The sequence below is a fragment of the Adiantum capillus-veneris genome, chromosome 16 (genome assembly GCF_014529385.1).
Source record: "Adiantum capillus-veneris isolate H3 chromosome 16, ASM1452938v2, whole genome shotgun sequence".
Lineage (NCBI taxonomy): Eukaryota > Viridiplantae > Streptophyta > Polypodiopsida > Polypodiales > Pteridaceae > Adiantum > Adiantum capillus-veneris.
In genome coordinates this window covers 9,935,211-9,955,953 of record NC_140946.1, presented here as the reverse complement: position 1 = coordinate 9,955,953, position 20,743 = coordinate 9,935,211, and positions in this window count along the sequence as shown.

The following is a 20,743-nucleotide window of genomic DNA, read 5'->3' as shown; positions in this document are numbered from 1 at the left end:
TATGATCAATTGAAGATAGCACCAGAAGGTTGAGCAAAAACAACATTCATTACTAAATGGGGAGCTTTCATGCTTTTGGTTCTACCATATAGTCTACATTTGTTGGTGCTTTGGCCTACTAAACACTTTTGATCTTGTCATTAGTCATCTCTATGCCATTTTTGGACACTATATGTCCTAGTAACTATCCCTTCCAAACGGTGAATACATCCTTAATTAAAGGGATTCGAACGGATCCTCTTCTCTCTTCATCTTTCAAATACCATCTCTAGAAATAGGAGATGCATGTCTTCAATGAGTTCTTGCATGAGTTTCTAAAACATTTTATGGGTGACTTCACAATCTTCTCATTTGAAGACATGCATCTCCTATTTTTGGAGATGGTATTAGAAAAATGCAAAAAGAAGAGGATCTGTGTGAATCCCTTTCAGGCAGTATTCATGCTTTGGAAGGGATAGCTACTAGGGCATATCATGTCTAAAAAATGGAATAGAGATGGATGAAGATAATATCCAAAGTGTTTAATAGGCCAAAGCACCAACAAATGTATGGAATAGAGATGGATGAAGATAAGATCCGAAGTGTTTAGCAAGCCAGAGTACCAACAAATGTATCTGAATTAAGTTCATTTTTGGGGTAAATTTATTACTATTGAAGGTTTATTCATATATTTGTAACAAAGGCCATTCCATTATATGAATTAGCCCAGAGAGCAGTTAAAGTTTATTTGGAATTCAGAATGTGAAGCTAGTTTTCGAGATCTTTATATTTGCGAGCTTTTGTTTTTGAGCTTTTTCAATTGAAATATTATTTTTGAGCTTTTTAACACTCATATTATGTCATAATAACTAATATCTAATTCTCCTAAATGATTTTCCCATGTTAAACTGATCATTTAATATGGGGAAGTACTAGGGAAGAAAAAGCTAGGATATGTGTTCAGCTGGCAGACCGGCCACAGTAGGGATCCAAAGGAGAGAAAATAGGGATCCAAAGGGGGGGCCATATGCAAAAGATAAATGTGCAACAATGGGCTACAAAGACCCTAAGGTTCGGCCCATTAAGACTTCCAAAATGCTAAGGTTCCAACATTCAAAGGTAGGATCCAATGGTCAAACTCTAGGTAATATTGAATGCTTATGTGAAGACCAAAAAGTCTTCAGGCAAGCCCTTTAGTAGGGAATGAGAGAGAAACTCACACACACTCTAGCAAGCTCCCCTTACACAATGGGAATAGGGGACACATGTCAGCTCCCTAGCACAATTTCCCCTAATGTGCATTCAAATCCTATTGGATGGCCACAGAGCTGGACCAGTGAGAACTAGGCTAGATTAAATCTAGTTTAATTCATTTAAAAACACTTGATAAAAGAACCAATAGAAATTAAGCTCTCTAGAAGACTATTGGACAGTCTCCGAAGGGGTCCAATGAGCATTCAGCAGCCCAATGGCTTGCCTTATTCCTATTGGCCAGACGACTAAGGGGTCCAATGAGATTTTAAATGCATTAATTAAATACCTAAAGCTCTCACAAAAGGGGAAAGGGGAACACATGTCACAAGGCTATCACTTATGCTTCTTAATTATCATTGGCTAAGCTTTGCAGGGTCCAATGGGATGCCAGCATGAGTAAAAATCATGAGGGGTCGACCAAGAGAGAGAGGGGGCTGATTTTGGCAAAGCATTATCACACATGCACTCACACAATCTCATGTGTGAAGCAAAGAAGACTCTCTCTCCTTCTCAAGCTTTAATGGAAAGCTCATCATCTACTCCAAGCTTGTGAGAAGGGAGGCCTAAACCAACAACTCTTGGCTTTGTGATGCAAATCCAACCAACAGAAAAGCTTCAATGCATGTTCATCTCCTCTACCATGCTAATTACTAAGCTATGCTAAGCTTTTATGAGTGATTATGTGAGGAGATATACTTCTTTCTCATAAGAATACTCCTTCTTCATCTCAATCTACTCTCATACCCCACTAGCTCTCACCATCTTCCAAGGTGTGTGAGGTCTTGGGTCTACGACCGTGAGGGAATTGACGTTGTGTTTTATAAGTGTGTGCATGGTGCTTGAAGATTCCATCTTCATTGCACAGGAAAGTTATTGAAGGAACACAAAGTATTTATTGTAAAATGTCTCCCTTGATGGGGAAAACCTATAATACAAAGCCTTTTGGAGAGGGGACCGGCTCCATGTAAATCCGGTCCTCAAATGTTGTCAATAGCTTAATTTCTCTCTCTTTTGAAGTGTTGTTCATGCCTATCTAACTAGGTGTTATGCTTTTTGTTGCTCTCTCCATCAAAGCACTCTTGTTATGCTCATTAGGAATCTATTCTAATGAAATGCTCACTATGTTTATGCTATTTATTGCTAAAAACAAGCTACTAGGCCATTAAATGTTACATTGGTATTAGAGCACAAGGTTTCTCTTTTCTTGCTCAAGAAGGGAGGTCCTCAAGCTAGCTATAAATGGTTGGTATTATTAATCGCAATTGAGTAAGTAGAACAGGGATTTTTCAGCCTTGCAGTGCTCCTACTTCCTGCAGATAATGGGGCATCACTGTCGAGAGCTATGGTCTTAATAGTGGAGTCCTACAGAGCTTGCCTATGGCTTAACCACTATTGAGCTATTAGAAGCTAGCCTTAAGTACTTCATGATGCAGACCACGCTCTTCCACAAACAAATGAGGTTGGAAAATTTCCTTTTGCAATTTCATTTTCATATTGCTCACATTGCTGGCAAGCATAATCAAGTAGTTGATGCACTCTCAAGACGGTCGAGAGTGAATGCAGTTTCCATAGCAACTCGCAATGATCTATCTTCTATGATAGATGAGTACACTATTGATCCCGATTTTAGAGATGTAATTTCAGCCCTTGCACTAGGGAAGAAAGAGGAATGATTTACTTTACAAGGTGGTTATCTTCTCTATGGCAATAGACTACGCATTACTAACTCACTACGTGAGAAAGTAATGTATGAATCTCATGCTCCTCCTTATGCGGGGCATAGAGGGATTCAGTCTACCCTAAAAGAGATTGAAACATATTTCTATTGGCCTGCCATGAAAGCAAACATACAAGAGTATGTTTCTAAATGTGTGGTATGCCAAAAGACGAAGTTTGATAGAGGGAAGCAACTTGGATTGTTTCAACCTTTGCCAATCCCTAATTCATGGGAGAGCATATCCATGGATTTTATCTTTGGATTGCCTAAGTCTATCCATGGGAATACGGGAATATGGACGATAGTAGACAGGTTCAGCAAACAAGATCATTTTATACCTGTCAAAAAGACTATCAAAGCCCATCAAATGGCAACCCTCTTCATATCATAAATCTTCAAGTACCATGGCTTGCCGATGTCCATAATGTCGGATAGAGATCCAAGAATAGCCAGTAATTTGAGGAAGGGTCTCTTTGAGAATTTAAGGACAAGTCTAAACTTCTCTTCGGCCTATTACTGGCCTATCACCCGCAAACGGATGGCCAAAGTGAAATAGCTAACCTAAAAATTCTTGATCTACTAAAAGCTTATGTAACGGAAGTAGATCAAAGGTCCCAATGGGAGAAGTACTTACCCTTAGTGGAGTATGCCTACATTAATACTGTACATACCTCCACGGGAAAGGCACCTTTCGAGGTAATTGAGGGAAGATCCAAAAGTCTCCTGCTACTTAAAGTACACGAGAAGATCTTCGTTGCAGATGAGTATAGCCGAGACCTACAAGAAACTTTCCAAAAGATTAAGGATGCTATCTCTATCTCACAGCAAAGGAAAAAGGCTGTTGCTAATAAGCATAGAAGAGCCCAAGCCTTTACAGAAAATGATTGGGTCTTGCTTAAATTTCCCAAGGCTCGATTAAGGCACATGACAGGCAAGAATCCTACGGGAGACCAAAAGTACTATACTAAGTTAACAAAAAGGTACTATGGTCCCTTCCATGCTCTTAGACCAATCAATGAGATGGCCTATCAACTCACGTTGCCCAATCATTGGCTCATACACAATGTTTTTCATGTGAGCCTTACAAAGGAGAGCCACCTAAGGAACCAACTATTGAAGACCCACCGGAGATCGAGGACCAAGAAGAGGTGTTGCAACCCGAGTCCATTCTCCGACAGGAAGACAAGGTATTAAGAGGCGGTAAGATTATCCGACGGTATCTTATTAAGTTTAAGAACTATCCTTTTGAAGATGCTAGATGGATGCAATGCATACAATTAAAGGATAACCTTAACCTTGTCAATGCTTACAATGCTTCACTAGAGTAAGAAAATGTACAAATGTTTAAAATGAACAAAGTTTTTGTCTTATAAGACTCTCTTTTTCTTTATTGTGCACAAATGTTAAGTAGTATTCATGCTTAGGATCAAGTTTGCGGAGACTACGTCTTCCAAACACCAAGTAGATCTTGTCACTCTACTATGGAAGATTGATAGGACTAATGCGCAGACATGCTTGCGGTATTTTAGGCTCTAAAGCGCCAAATGGATTAGTCATCCATTCTGGAATGATGTCATAGGGTAAGATAGGGATCCTCTACCCACTAGAAAAAGGACTAATGAATAGGCTTTATTTTATCTACCCCATAGTCGAGGATGACTATGATTTAAAGAGAGAGTTAATGTCATAATAACTAATATCTAATGCTCCTAAATGATTTTCTCATGTTAAACTGATCATTTAATATGGGGAAGTACTAGGGGAGAAAAAGCTAGAATATGTGTTAAGCTGGCAGACCAGCCACAGTAGGGATCCAAAGGAGAGAAAATAGGGATCCAAAGGGGGGGCCATATGCAAAAGATCAATGTGCAACAATGGGCTTCAAAGACCCTAAGGTTCAGCCCATTAAGACTTCCAAAATGCTAAGGTTCCAACATTCAAAGGTAGGATCCAATGGTCAAACTCTAGGTAATATTGAATGCTTATGTGAAGACCAAAAAGTCTTCACATATCCCTAGATAGGAGGGGGCAAGCCCTTTTAGTAGGGAATGAGAGAGAAACTCACACACACTCTAGCAAGCTCCCTTTACACAAAGGGAATAGGGGACACATGTCAGCTCCCTAGCACAATTTCCCCCAGCGTGCATTCAAATCCTATTGGATGGCCACAGAGCTGGACCAATGAGAATTAGGCTAGAGTAAATCTAATTTAATTCATTTAAAAACACTTGATAAAAGAAGCAATAGAAATTAAGCTCTCTAGAAGACTATTGGACAGTCTCCCAAGGGGTCCAATGAGCATTCAACAGCCCAATGGCTTGCCTGATTCCTATTGTGGCCAGAAGACTAAGGGTCCAATGAGAGTTTAATTGCATTAATTAATTACATAAAGCTCTCACAAAAGGGGAAATGGGGACACATGTCACAAGGCTATCACTTATGCTTCTTAATTATCATTGGCTAAGCTTTGCAGGGTCCAATGGGGTGCAAGCATGAGTAAAAATCATGAGGGGTCGACCAAGAGAGAGAGAGGGGGGGGGCTGATTTTGGCAAAGCATTATCACACACACACTCACACAATCTCATGTGTGAAGCAAAGAAGACTCTCTCTCCTTCTCAAGCTTTAATGGAAAGCTCATCATCTACTCCAAGCTTGTGAGAAGGCAGGCCTACACCAACAACTCTTGGCTTTGTGATGCAAATCCAACCAAGAGCCAAGCTTCAATGCATCCTCGTCTCCTCTACCATGCTAATTACTAAGCTATTCTAAGCTTTTATGAGTGATTATGTGAGGAGATATACTTCTTTCTCGTAAGAATACTCCTTCATCTCAATCTACTCTCATACCCCGCAAGCTCTCACCATCTTCGAAGGTGTGTGAGGTCTTGGGTCTACGACCGTGAGGGAATTGATTTTGTGTTTTATAAGTGTGTGCATGGTGCTTGAAGCTTCCATCTTCATTGCACCAGCAAGTTATTGAAGGGACACAAAGTATTGTATTGTAAAATGTCTCCCTTGATGGGGAAAACCTATAATACAAAGCCTTCGAGTTGTTCCAATTGGTCTTTGACAAGTATGGGGTCCTCTAAGAATGCCTTTTATTGGTGTCATCATTTGTTTGTATATTATGCTGGGTAAGGCTCTCATCAATGTATTTGCTAGGTGTAGTGGTATTTGGTGAGTGTGGGGTCCTCTAAGAATTCCTTCTAATGGTGTCATCATTTGTTTGTATGTAGCAAGGTGTGGCGGTCTTTGAAATGCATGGATGGTGTGGCACATGATGCTTATAGCAAACAAAACTTTGAGGGACAAGAGGAATCATGTATTCCACACCCTTATAAAGCTTCACTACAATTTGAAATTGCATCAAAGATCTTGTGTCACATTGCACTCATCTTTTTGGTCGTCCCCCCACCTAAGGTCTATAGAAAAATTATGGTCCTGGTGTGGCACCGCACTATTGTGTCAAAAGTGATTGAAAAAAACCTTTGTCAAAGGTGGGGTATCATTGTATCCCACTACCCTTGCAAAGGTTTCTTGTGATCTAACAATGACTCTATGGTCTTGTGTTAGACCATAACCATATATTTTTCTTAGGCCTATACCAAAAGTCTACGACAAAATTATGGCTATGGTACAATATAAGACCATCATGCTAGGCTCCAATCACCATAAAACCCATCTACACAAGGTCATCTATAACCTCATTTTTATAGTCAATTATATAGTATGACTTGGACATGGCATTATGGTGGCCATGTGACTTGATGATGTGATTGGAGTTTTGCTATGTAGTATGATATGCATATTGCTACTTGGAATCTAGTTTGGTTTTGAAATTTTCTGAGTTGATTTGCTAGGCTACGTTGAGACTATGGCAGATGTGTTGTTTGGTATTCTTTCGAATATGATGTTAAATCAAAACTAATTAGGAAGGGTGATTTTTTCAAAGCTACATTCTTGACTAATAAGAGACGTTGGTGCAACCAAAGTTGGTCGACCATGGAAGATGGAATGGGAAGGTATGTGTAGGCTAGCAGATGCATGGCAAAGAGCAAGGACAACTACAAAGGTCCTGGGAAGATGGGTAGCAACGGATGTGTATGGATAATGGGATTTATAGGCCAAGAAGGGCTAATTTGGATGGCAGATGAAAGAGGTTCAAGATGCAATCTTTTTGCCTAGAAATGTAGAGCTTGAGTTGTTGAAGAAACAAGTATAGACAGCTCGTCAAATAGAGCTACAAAGCCCAAGATATTTGAGTTTGAAGGTGCAGTGCATTGCAAATCTGAGACGGATAGGGCTGATGGATCCAAGTGGTCAAGGCTAGTTTGGAGCTATGGCTGTGTAGGGCTTGATTTGTGGAGCCTGTTGACCTTTTCAAATCGGCGATCGAAGTCACAAATATGAGCTTGGGAGTTTTGTTAGGGCCTAGGTGTGCGCCCACCTGATTGCATCGAGAATTGTGCCACTTGGTGTTTATTTGACCTTGACAGGGTTCTAGAAGGTGGTATGCATCAAGTGAAGTCAACAAGAACTAACCGCTTGACAATCAGAGCTACGGTGATGGAGATATCCCGATTGGAAATTTGGCAGTGGTTGCTGACAAAGCAATCTCAAAAGTTTTTTTCCACTTTTGCGGCCTCAATTTATGGCCTTGCAAATCTTGGAATACGGCGGGGATTGGAGACTTTGGAGTCCATAATGGTTGTTTATGGTGAAAACTTACGGCTCAACCATCTAATACCTGGGCAGACAATGGGAGCAATTGGATGTTGGGACAAAATGGTGTTTTGTTTTTATAGAGTTCCAATGATAAAGAGTATGGGGCAATTTCTCCCAAGCTGCCACGTGGCGGGGCTATTATCCCATAGGTCAAGCTTGAAACCGGTTTTGGAGGGTACTTATCCAGGAGCATGATCGCCTATTAGAGCATCAAGGTGTGTGGTGGAGCTCCTTGTGAGTTGAGCTATGATGGGCATTGTGCACGCTGCGTGAGGCATTGTTGTGGGGGTTTTTGCCCGATGGTTGGCATCAACAGCGTTCAGTGGTGGCATGGACATGGCCGGATGCCAATGGCAGGGTGGTTCCATGCACCTGATCATGTGGCAAGCCAGCTAGGGGCAATTTCCCATGCCCGTTGGGGCCCCAACCTTTTGAGTCAAAAGTGGAGAGTAAGGGAAGGTTGCACTAGCGACATTGCTAGTGCCCCCCCAGGTACAAATGAGAGAGAGAGAGAGAGAGAGAGAGAGAGAAAGACGGGACTCTAGGAAAGATCCTAAAGTGGCCCCATAAAGGGGATATTCAAGGCCGATCGAAGGAGGTCAATGGGGAGCCAAGCGGGCGGACAAAACAAGGGGGCAACTCATGTGAAAGAGAGGGAGAGAGAGAGAGTGTCCGAGTGCGCATGGGGGGAGTTACTAAGGATATGGCAAAATTGTCCAACCAAAGGGAGATCTCGAGCAGCCAAAGTTAGTCAAAGGCCGAATAGAGGGGCAAATTCAAAGGTGCAAAGGTAAAAAAATAGAATATATATTAAAAAAAGGCCTAAGGGCACTAGCGATATTGCTAGTGCACCCCCCTTTCAAAAGAGCAGGTGAAGTTCAAGTTCCCAAAAGGAAACAAATCCCATGCAAGCCTTCTAATTAGCAAAGGGACAAGTGTCCACTGCTCCCAGATTTACCAAATAGGTTTGAGCTCTCCTATAAATACCAAAAGATGGCCCATTTTGGGGGCTTTTTTTGCAATCTGAAGACCTGCAGACAACGGGTGTGGAGTTGTTTTGTGTTGAAAATTGCCATTGGAGCTTTGGAATGGTTGTACTATCTCATTGCTAAATAATACTAAGTCGTTGCCCCATTTCTTGGTGTCATTTCTCCCCCTCCCCTTCATTTTCTCTCGCCCTTTGTGTGCATGTTGGTGCCTGCGGAGGTGTGTGCCTGAGGATCATTGAATGGTGCAAAGAGGGTAGAATTGGAGTGTTGTGTGAGTCGTAAAAGGTGAGTTGAGTCACTGAGATGCATTCTGGCTGAAGAGTGTTTTTAGCAGAGCACGAGAGTACTATTTTGTGTGCAAGGGTTGTTCCATTATTGTAAAATTGTCGATTTGAAGGCGTTATCCTAGAGTTTAGGGGTGCTATGGATACCCTGAGCTATAGGGAGGCATTGTGTTGTGTAGTGGGTGTGTTCCCCATTCCCCCTCTCCATCTTTTGGTGCCCCCATGGAGGATCAATTGATTGCTCATCGGTTTTGATCAAAAGAAGGCTTTTTTCATCAAGGAGAGATGGCAGCACAAAGCTATGGACCCGTTTGTAGCCCAAAGTTTGGGAGAAGGTGGATTTTGAGATTCCGGAGAATTACAACGGAGTGGTTGCTATTGCATGTGCAAAGAGCCAAAAAATTAAAAAGAAGATGAAGTAAGGTGCACTGGGATATTAGGCGATGATTCCTAATCCTACTCCAAGTCCGAGGGAAGAAGTTCAAGTGGAGCACCCGACAAATCAGGGGGTGGAAACCATTCCTCAACAATGGGTACGTACGGTTCAAACTTTATCTGAGCAAATGCAAGAATTGTGTTTGAATGTCATGGACAGAGGTTAGGCAAGTGCAGGAAGAGGCAGGGCGAGGCAACTGACCGACAAGTGTTATAATTGTGGAGAGGAGGGCCACTATGCTCCGGATTGCCCTCATCTACCGAGGGAAAGGGGCGGCATGTACCCTCTATTTGGTCGAGGTAGGGGCAAGCACAATTTAATGTTCAAAGGGAGTAGCAAGTAGTTGAAAACCAAGCATCACCTGCTCCACCAGGTAATGATGAAGTGCAAAGGGTTAACATTATTGGCGTTGACAAGCAGGAGGTCAATATTATGGCCAACAAAAGAGCAAGAGGCAAAAGAGAGACCGAGATTGAACGAGAAACTAGAGCAAGGAAAGGTAAAGAGAAGATGAACGAAGGTCGAGAGCAACCAGAGTCAAGAAAGAGAAGACCGAGACAAAAAATTACTCGAATGGATTTTCAGTTGGGACGCAATAATCTTGAATATGAATTGGTAAGAGTTGTTCAAAATCAAAAGGCTAACATCACTTCTGCGCAGCTGCTTGCATTAAACCCCAAATTAAGGAGACAATGGTCAACCGGTGTTAGCACAAGGCTTCCCTGAGTAAGAGGTGATGGGCATGCTGTACAGAATCTAGCCTTGAGAGTGGGGAGTCCAACCGATGTGCTTTCAATGGTGGAAGTTTTGCTTGAGAAGAAGAAACATGTGCAAGTTGGTGCTGAGGTCTGTGTGATCACCAAGTCTGCTATGAGGGATATTGATATTAAAGCTGTAGTTAGGTACAATGTGAGAATGAGGATGGCCAACCATGCCAAAGCTCATGTTTAGAAGTGGCCTAGGATGTGAAGGTAAAAGTCATGGGAATTGAATGTCTAATTGATTTCTTTATCATGAAAGTAGGTGAAAATGCCTACCCAAATTGGGGAGGCCCTGGTTGTTGGCAATGGGGACCAAACAGGATTGGGAGAAGGGAGTATTTACCTTTCCGGATTGAGAGAATGGAGAGTAGGTCGTGCTTGACCTAAAGATCAAGGAGAGCCACTTTCATCCGAAAGCAAGGGGTGATAACAGAGATTCTAGCACCAGCTACAAGTATGAAACTGAGTCAACTTAAGATGAAGGGTCCACCAGTGTCGAAGAGAAAGAGAGTAATGAAGACCTATTAAAGCTGGATACACATTTTTTCGGGGTCACCATAGACTCCACCTATTTGAGTGAAGGTATGCAAGCTCCAGATTGTAGTCTAAAGGTTAAAGAGGTGGAAGACATGTTAGGTGTAGATCTAACCAAGCATGAGAAAGAAGGTTATGTGGAACTATGTGCATCCTACTCGCATTTTTTTCCAATAGAATATAAAGATCTGAGAGGGGCTAAAGGAGTGGAGCATCAAATCCTACTCAAAGACGGGTACAAGACAAAAGCACATAAGCTACGGAGGTTGGGAGATATTCAAAAGGAGTCTCTATGGCAAGATATTAATAAGTTGTGTGAGGTAGGTATTATCTATATAGTGAAAGAATCTGAGTGGGTTTCACATGTTGTTATTACACCAAAGAAGAACGGGAAATGGCGGGTATGTGTAGACTATAAGCCCTTGAATGCTGCAACCAAGCGGAACTAATATCCCTTGCCATTTCAGGACAAGATTTTGAACCAGGTTGCAGGGCATGAGTGCTATTCTATCATGGATGGTTTTTTTGGGTATTTTCAGATTGGTATTGATTTGGAGGATCAATTGAAAACCACCTTCATCTCTCCATCGGGGTGCGGGTGCTTTGCTTACCACAAAATGCCTTTTGGACTAGTGAATGTGTATGGTACATTTCAAGATTGGATGAACAAAGTGTTTGGGCCATACTTGGGTAATTTCATCAGAGTTTTCATGAATGATATTGGTTGTTATAGTTCTAGGGTAGAAAACCTATCCAAATTGAAGTTGTGCTTTCAAAGGCTCGATGAGGAAGAAGGGCAATTGAACCCAAAGAAGTGCAAATTGGCACAACTACGGGCTCAGCTGTTGGGCCATGTAGTCTCACAGAATGGTATAGAAGCGGATCTAGAGAAAGTGAAGGCTTTGGTTTTGATGGAGGGTTGGCGTTGTTCATGCATAAGTTAAAATATCTGTCACAATTTTTTTGGATGTTGTCCCAGTATGTGTATCCTCTTTAAAAGAGGGCCCAATAGGTACATGGATTTCAATGGGATGATGAAGCTCAAGAAGCGTTTGACAAAGTGAAGGGTATTCTATGTCAGTTACCTATGGTATGCCCTACAACCAAGAGGATGACTTATATATTGCTATGATGATAGGTATGGTGGACATTGGAAGAGTATTGTTACAAAAGGTGGGGAGAAGTTACAAGCCTGTTTACTTTGATATCATGGTAATAAGCTCGGGAGAAGCTACATATACGAAAGCGGAGCAGTGGTGGGTGATGGCTGTAGTCTTTGCCTACAAAAAGTTCAAAGTGTATTTGATTTTTTGTAAGTTTTATTTATTGACAACTAATAATATTTTGCTAAGGTGGTGTTGCACTTGAAGCCAGGGAGGAGGATTATAAGGTGGGTGTTGGAGTTACAAGAGTTTGATTTTGAGTTCAAGGTTGACCACACTGATCGGTCTCATCTGGCAGATATCCTCATCAACAAAGAGGTTGAGTTACCAATTTATCCAAAAGTGGTCTGAGAGGAAGATAAAGAAGAGTCAGACTTGGTAGGGGCCTTCACTATGTGGTTTGATGGAGCTTACAGGAAGGTAACACATAAAGCAGGTGGAGGTGTGGTAATCCAAGATCCACATGGCAAAAGCTTACGACTTGGAAGATGTCCATACCAACAATGATGCCGAGTATCTTACTTTACATTTGGGATTGAAGTAGTGTATTGAGTTTGGCATATCAAGGTTGATAGTTAGAGGTGATAATCTATTGGTTATCAAGCAACTTTTGGGCCAATGGCAGGTAAAGAGGGATTCTCTGAAGGATTGGTTTTTTTCTATAAAGAAGCTATTAAATTTTTCTGAAGAGGTGCAATTCAAACATGTTAGAAGGAAACAAAGCCAAGAGGTGCAACCTCAGGTGTCGAGTTTGTATGTGGCACCGACTACTTATGCATGTAGGGAGACTTTAAAGGAAATTGATGATTTCTTGAGCACAAGCCAATGTTCAGGAGGACTGTCAAAGCTACAAAAGAGAAGGATTGTTCAGAAAGCTCAAAAGTTTACTCAAATAGGAGAAGATCTAATGATGCATGGGTGGGATGGAGTGCTGTGCACACTCCTTTACAAAGAGGAGATTGGCATGGTATTGGAGCACTGCCATGAGGAGAGAGAACATCAAGGTAAGGATCAGGTCCTGTTTTGTATTTTGAGAAGCGTGTTTTGGTGGCCTTTCTTTGTGCGGGATGTGCACTATTGGTGCAAAACATGCCATCAGTGCCAAGTAATGGGTGAAAGATGATTGTTAGCCGAGCAACAAGGGGCTATCATAGCACATTATGCCTTTGAAATTGCCCACGTCAGCGAGCTGTAAGAAGTATATTGTGGTGGCCATAGATTATCTCACCAGATGGGTTGAGGCTAAAGCAATAAAAGAGGTAAATGCTCATACGGTTGCTCAATTTGTGTTGATTGCATATGTTGCCGTTTTGGAGTGCCTTGGGTGCTCATACTTGATCGAGGACAAGGGTTCATAAGTAAGTTGGTGTGTGCACTAGTGGAGAAATTGGGTATTCAACACGGGTTTTTGTCTCCGTACCATCCACAATGCAATAGTTTGGTGGAAAGTGCCAATGGACAGATAGTCACGATGCTTACTAAGTACATTTAAGAAGGTTGAGGAGTGGGAGGCTAACCTTGACAACTGTTTGTGGGCATACAGGACTTCTACAAAGTGGCTACTTTACTCCTTATGGAGCACTCAAAGGTTTGTGGCAGATTGATAAATCTCACTAAGATGTTTTGCAAGATAAGATTATGAGTCTTGAAGCTTTCAAGATGGATCACAAAGTGGCATCAAATTTCTATGTAAGGCAACAGGAGAGAAGAGTGGCGAAGTTCAACCAACATTTGCCAAAAAAATTGATCGAGAAGGGTGATCTGGTGATGAAGTACGAGAGCTATCTTGACTTCACCTTTCAGAAGAAATTCAAGAGGAGTGGATAGGGCCTTATAAGGTCCACCAGGCTTTTCCAACTTGAGTTGTTGAAGGAACAGGTCCAGAAGCTCGTCAAACAGAGCTAACAGAGCTCAAGATATTTGAGTTTGAAGGTTCAATGCATTGCAGATTTGAGACGGACAGGGCTGATGGATCCAGGTGGTCAAAGTCATTTTGGAACTATGGGTATGTATGGCTTGATATATGGAGCCTGCTGGTCTTTTCAGATCAGTGATCAGAGTCACAAGTATCAAGATACAGGGCTTGGAAGTTTTGTCAAGAGGGCTAGGTGTGCGCCAGCTTGATTGCATCGAGAATTGTTCCACTTGGTGTTTCTTTGGCCTTGACAGGGTTTTAGAAGGTGGTATACATCAAGTGAAGTCAACAAGAATTGACCGCTTGACGATCAAAACTACGGTGATGGAGATATCTTGATTGAAAATTTGGGAGTGGTTGCTGGTGACAGAGCAATCTCAAAAGTTTTTTTCCACTTTTGCGGCCTCGATTTATGGCCTTGCGGATCTTGGAATATGGTGAGGATTGAAGAGTTTGGAGTCCAGAATGGTTGCTTATGTTGAGAACCTATGGCTCAACCATCTAATACCTGAGCAGACAATGGGAGTAGTTGGAAGTTGGGACAAAATGGTGTTTTGTTTTTATAGAGTTCCAATGATAAAGAGTATGGGGAAATTTCTCCCAAGCTTCCATGTGGCGAGGCTATTATCCCATAGGTCAATCTCGAACCCAATTTTGGAGGGTACTTATCCAGGAGCATGATCACCTACTTGAGCATCAAGGCACGTGGTGGAGCTCCTTATCATTTGAGCTATGACGGGCACGGTGCGTGCTGCGGGTGGCGGTGATGTGGGGGTTTTTGCCCGGTGGTTGGCGTCAATGGTGCCCAGTGGTGGCGCGGTAGTGGCCGGCGGCCAATAGCGGGGCAGTCCATGTGACTGATGACGTGGCAAGCCAACTACGGGCGGTTTCCCGCTTCCATTGGGGCCCCAACCTTTTGAGCCAAAAGTGGAGAGTAAGGGAAGGTTGCACTAGCGACATCGATAGTGCCCCTCGGGTATAGATGAGGGAGAGAGAGAAAGACAAGACTCTAGGCAAACTAAATGAGTTCCAAAGTGGCTCGATAAAGGGGATCTCCAAGGCCAATCAAAGGAGGTCAATGGGAAGCCAAGCCGGTAGACAAAACAAGGGGGTGAGTCATGTGAAAGACAGGGGGAGAGAGAGTGTCCGAGTGCCAATGGGGGGAGTTCATAAGGATATGGCCAAAGTGTCCGAGGGGATGCTCTGGTCGCTTTACTCAAATGTGGTGTTGCTATAAATATCTTGAACAAGCTCAAACAATTATAGTATGAGGGTGTCATCATAGGCAAAGTAAGCTCTTGTATAAGATCTGACATGTGGAGAAAAGAGCTGTAAAGTTTCCAGTTTCTGAAACCTTAAAAATTGTACAAAGCTTGAAAAATTAAATTGAAAACCATTGTTGAATGATTCAATGATGGTTGATATTGGTATTTTTGGAATCATAAGCAGAGCTTTACTATGGTTAGCAATTTTCAGAATCAGATTCCGATAAAATCTGAAAAAGTTACGGGCCCCGAAAAATTACACTAGGAATTCAATTAGTTAATAAAAACTGGATGGTTTAAGTAATTATTATTAACAAAGACTTTCTTATCCTAAGGTTCTAGAATTAACTGATATTCCAATTTTCATCATTAGGAATCATAAAAATCAACCAAAATCGATTCTGGAAGATATGGGGGCAGTGTGGAGCTGGGGGGAACCTGCCAGGGACTGAAATAGTAGCAGTTGGCGCCATCTTCAAGCTGGGGGCCTGCTTGGGGTGTCAAAACCTGCCAGGAACAGCTTGGGGCCCAGAAAAACTATAAAAAGGCCCCCTTTCCTTCATAAAAATTTAGACTCGGAGCCTTGACACACTCTCTCTCATCTAGAGAGACCGCTAAGCAGAAATCACTAGAGACTAAGCTCTAGTTGATTAAATTAAACGGTAATTAGCCTAATCCTTCTTAATTAGCAAGGCTAGATTAACCTATTTTCTTAATAAATTAGAGATTAATACTCAAAAATCCTCTCTTAATTAAATATTCTCTGCTGATTGTTGTAATTAAGCTTCGGGATATTAAGCTAATTAATTATTATATCATATTAGGACGGAAATTATCCAAATTAACCATAAATTAATGATAAATATATTAATTAAGTTTAGATTAAGTTGAGATAATTATCAAAGCTGCATTAGATAGTCATTAAGCTAAAAAAATTATCTTATAATTTTTTGAGTAATTTTTATAATTAACTTAACAGAATTACATTGTTTTTTGGACAAATTAGAAGGGGGAAATTAGCAAATTGATTTAAAATGCTTCAAGATAATTATCAGAGCTTAGTTACATCCTAAGGAACTCGTATTAATTATTTCAATCTCAGATATTTAGATTACATAATTATCTTAGCAGAATTACATTGTTTTTAGGATAAATTAAAAGGGGGAAATTAGCAAATTGATTCAAAATGCTTTGAGCTATTTACCAGAGGTTAATTACGTGTTATAAAACCCATGATAATTATGATAAGCTCAGATAATTAGCTTACCTAATTACTTTAGTAGAATTACTATGTTTTTAGGACAAATTAAAAGGGGGAAATTAGCAAATTGATTCAAAATGCTTTGAGCTATTTATCAAATATCAATTACATGTTAGGGATGAGTGATAATTATGTTAATCTCAGATAATTAATTTACCTAATTATTTTAACAGAATTACTATGTTTTTAGGACAAATTAAAAGGGGAAAATTAGCAAATTGATTCAAAATGCTTTGAGCTATTTATCAAAGGTTATTTACATGTTAGGAAACCCGTGATAATTATTTTAATCTCAGATAATTCATTTACCTAATTATTTTAACAGAATTACTCTGTTTTTAGGACAAATTAAAAGGCAAAAATCGGCAAATTGATTTAAAATGCTTTGAGCTATTTCTAAGAGGTTAATTACATGTTAGGAAACCCATGATAATTATTTTGACCTCACATAATTAATTTTCCTAATTACTTTAGCAGAATTACTCTGTTTTTAGGACAAATTAAAAGGGGAAAAGTAGAAAATTGATTGAAAATGCTTTGAGCTATGTATTAAAGGTTAACTACATGTTAGAAAACCCAGGATAATTATGATAAGCTTAGATAATTAATTTAACTAATTACTTTAGAAGAATTACACTATTTTTAGGACAAATTAAAAGGGTAAAATTAGCAAATTGATTCAAAATGCTTTAATCTATTTATCAGAGGTTAAATACATGTTACAAAACCTGTGATAATTATGTTAAGCTCAGATAATCAATTTACATAATTACTTTAGCAGAATTACTCTGTTTTTTAGACAATTTAAAAGACGGAAATTAGAAAATTTATTTTAAATGCTTTGATTTATTTATCAGACGTTAATCCTACTTTAAGGAACCCGTGATAATTATGTTACCTTCAGATAATTAGTTTACCTAATTATCTCATTAAAATTATATTATTTTTATGGAAAAATAAAAGAGGGAAAATAGTATATTAATCCAAAAGACTTTGATATAATTATCAGAGATAGAAACCACCTTGAGGAATCCTTGATAAATAACCCAACCCCAGATAAATAGTTTCAATATTTATCTTTATTAAAAGTAACCGATTTTGCGTATAAAATAGAGAAAGGAAATTAGTAAATGAATTTATCTAATTCCCAAATAAATACCTGAGGTCCAAAGTCACTATTGAAGGGTGGAAAAAACTACCTCAGCATAAATGGTTGGTATAACAAATTACTATCAGTAAAATTTTGCCTAAATTAGATCATAAGTATAGGAGGGAAACGATATAAATCAAATTTATGAAAATTCAAAAAAGATAGAACATATCCAATTACAATTTACGGTGATTAATCCATTAGCCGATAGAAATTTATAATTTACTAAGGCTAAAATGGAATATAGAGACTAAGGATAAACCTAGTTTAAGGGGCTTCCCAAATTAAATGGTAATTATGGGAAATTACTTATAGTATAAAAAAGTTACAGGAGGAATATCTCATCCAATTAACTATCAAGGATACCTAATTACTCCAAAAATCCTTATTTTTTGGTAAAAAGGGAAAAAAAAGAGATTATTCAATTAAACTTCTAATCGATAAAGTCTTTTTATAAAGCTGTCGATATGGCTCCCAAGAGAACCAGGGCAAATCTCTTACCGAGGAAGAGGAATTTAGCAACAAAAGAAACAAAGCCACTAATGACCATGAGGCTGGGCCTAGCCAGAGGCCGACGGAGGAAAGTCTGCGGGTTCCAGCGCAGCAGCACATGGACGAGCAGTCCCAGGTGGATTTTCTACCTTGTTCACTTAAATCTTTTAAAGTTCATTTTTAAATTAACATTGCATACGTAAGGTTAGGAAGGATAAACTGGCTGAAAATGGAAGGTAACTTCCACGAAACCAACGAGCAATGATTGTAAATAGGAAAGAAATGATTGGGTTATGACTGATTGACCTAGGAAAGAAATGTTTGACCATCCTTACGACAGCTTGTCTCAAGACACATCTGATTCCTTGGAAATATTTTACTCCAGGTAATGAGTAATGATGGCGATTCCACCATGGATGAGTCGGTTTCCTCAGTGCGCGTGGAGTCTTTACCCTGTGCTTGTTTGTGTTTATGGATATTACTTAATATTTCAAGTTTATCCTAGAGGAACTGCCCGGTTGTATGGGCAGTCGGTTGGTGTATGGGCGCCCGGACTTTGGGTGATGGCTTTTTCTACCCCGGTTTTTATAAATAAGAAATGGGTGCCGTTTTTTCACCCGTGTACAGGTGGTGGTCTTGAGACAAGCCAGTACTGGTCAAAGATACTTCAGAATGACAGTATCGTGTTTTAAGTCTAAAGATGTTTGTTTTCTGAAAGAATGTCTTCAAATACTGTTTTCAAAGGTTGTCTTAATGAAATTCAGTGTGAAAGTTAAAAGGAATCATTGTTTTAATTGTGAAAAGAATGTGGTAGTAATTAAACAACACAGAAATCATGTGTGAGTGCGGGGTGATAAGTGGGGATTGACTAAGGTTTTCAATCATGGACGGGTGGACCTGATTAGTCAGGTAATTATCCATTCCTGCGCACTAAAACGTTTAGAAACTTCTTCACTTGGAAGAGGAATCCACCAGCGGCTGTGCCCTCACATATGTTCGGGGGGGAAAAGCGTTGGCTAAGGAAACCATAATCTAAAGGATGAAGTTATAGGGCCGGAAATAAATTTTTTTTAGTCCCGTTTCCACTGCGAGACAGGACTAGGTCTCTTTCTAGGTCTATAAACCTAAACCATTGTCAATGGTAAGGGTGAATTCCTTGGAATTTTTCTTGTTTAAGGACTTTGACTTTAGTAGGCCTAGAGACCTGTCAATGGTCCCATCCCATTTTTGGTGTCGGCGGGTTGGGGACCTTACAAGAGCACCGCATTCAACATACACATCACCACCAAACATAGCATGAGAAAAATTTACATCAAAAGGCGATCGTGGATTAGCGGTCTTGTTGAGCACACCACCAAAACACAACAAACAACCTTTTCTAGAAGTATCATCATGAATATATTGCTTTCCCCCCTTTGATAACCCCAATCCCAACATTTTCTCTAAGGATACAAGCATAGATCATCTCAATTACAAGGATGTTCTCATGGTGCATTTGTTCAAAATAGTCAAGAGCTTGTTACCCTTGCCCAACTGAAGTACACAAAGCATCATAAGCGACAACCTACATTTTTTTCCATAGGTAGTATTAATCTAGGTGAGTCACACGCATTGCTGATGTTGCGAAAGTGCTAGGGAGCGTGTGACTCACCTAGATTTTTTGCCATAGGTAGTATTAATCGTGTTTTAGTGTTTGAATATAGATGGTGTGTGAGTGATAAAAACAATAGCTAGTCCGTATGAGGCATTGAAGCGTTTTTCTAATCATAAGTGCAACACCCCATATGATGTGTAGGAGTAGCTGTAGATAGGATATGTTGATTATGATCTAGAGATATCCATCACAGAGTTATTTTCTTGTATGTTTGTTTGCATTTGCAATCTTTGAAAGTTGATTTTTAGGTTAAAAATACAATAAACAAGTTTCAGTGGTGGATAACTATGCATGACTGAATGATGCTAAGTGCATAAGAAAGCATATGCAAGAGATCTATTGAGAAAATTTGCAATTCTATAACTTCAAACATCATATGCATATGATGTCTTAAGGGCTAGTTGAAGACCAAATTTGACAAAACAGACTGCACCAGAGTGTTCAAAAGGGGTGTTTTACCTTACATTCACCCTGAGACTAAAGTTTTGGCAGACACTTAGTACTCAAAAGACAAAAGTCGGAATATCAAAAACGGAAAACAATAGGAAATTGTGTTTTAGAGCATATTTTTGCATGAAAATTGGTGGAAGTGCTTGAAAACGAGTGCTAGGGATGATTGTGGATAAATTTTGAACCAAAATCCATAAGTAGACATCATGCGCGTATGATGTCTCAGAAGTGAATCTGGCAGCCAAAGTGAACTTTTGACTTTATACCCATGTTTTGCAAGTTGTGTAGACCATATACACCAAGTTTCATTTCATTTGGACATATAGAATGAGTATTGAGAGTATTTTACTCTTTCAAGGAGATTCCTTGTCAAAGAACTGGTGATTTTTGCAAGTTTGACTTCCATGAGTACATGTGCATGTTGTACACATCAAGGAGTACCTTGGGTAGAAAAAAATTTCCATTTTGATCAGAGAGAGATTGCAAGCCAAGGGATACATCTATGTGCACCTTGTGATCTAGAGAAATTAATAAGCAAATATACAAAATTCCATTGAATTTAAAGCATTTTTGGGCTTGTAAAGACCAACAGACAGATCCAGGTGAAGTGAATGCTTGAATTGATCATATCTAGCACAAAAAATGTTCAAATTGAGTTTTAAAAAGTGCAGTGAGTTTCTTGTGTGGTGGAAGACCTCTAGAGTGAGTTTCACT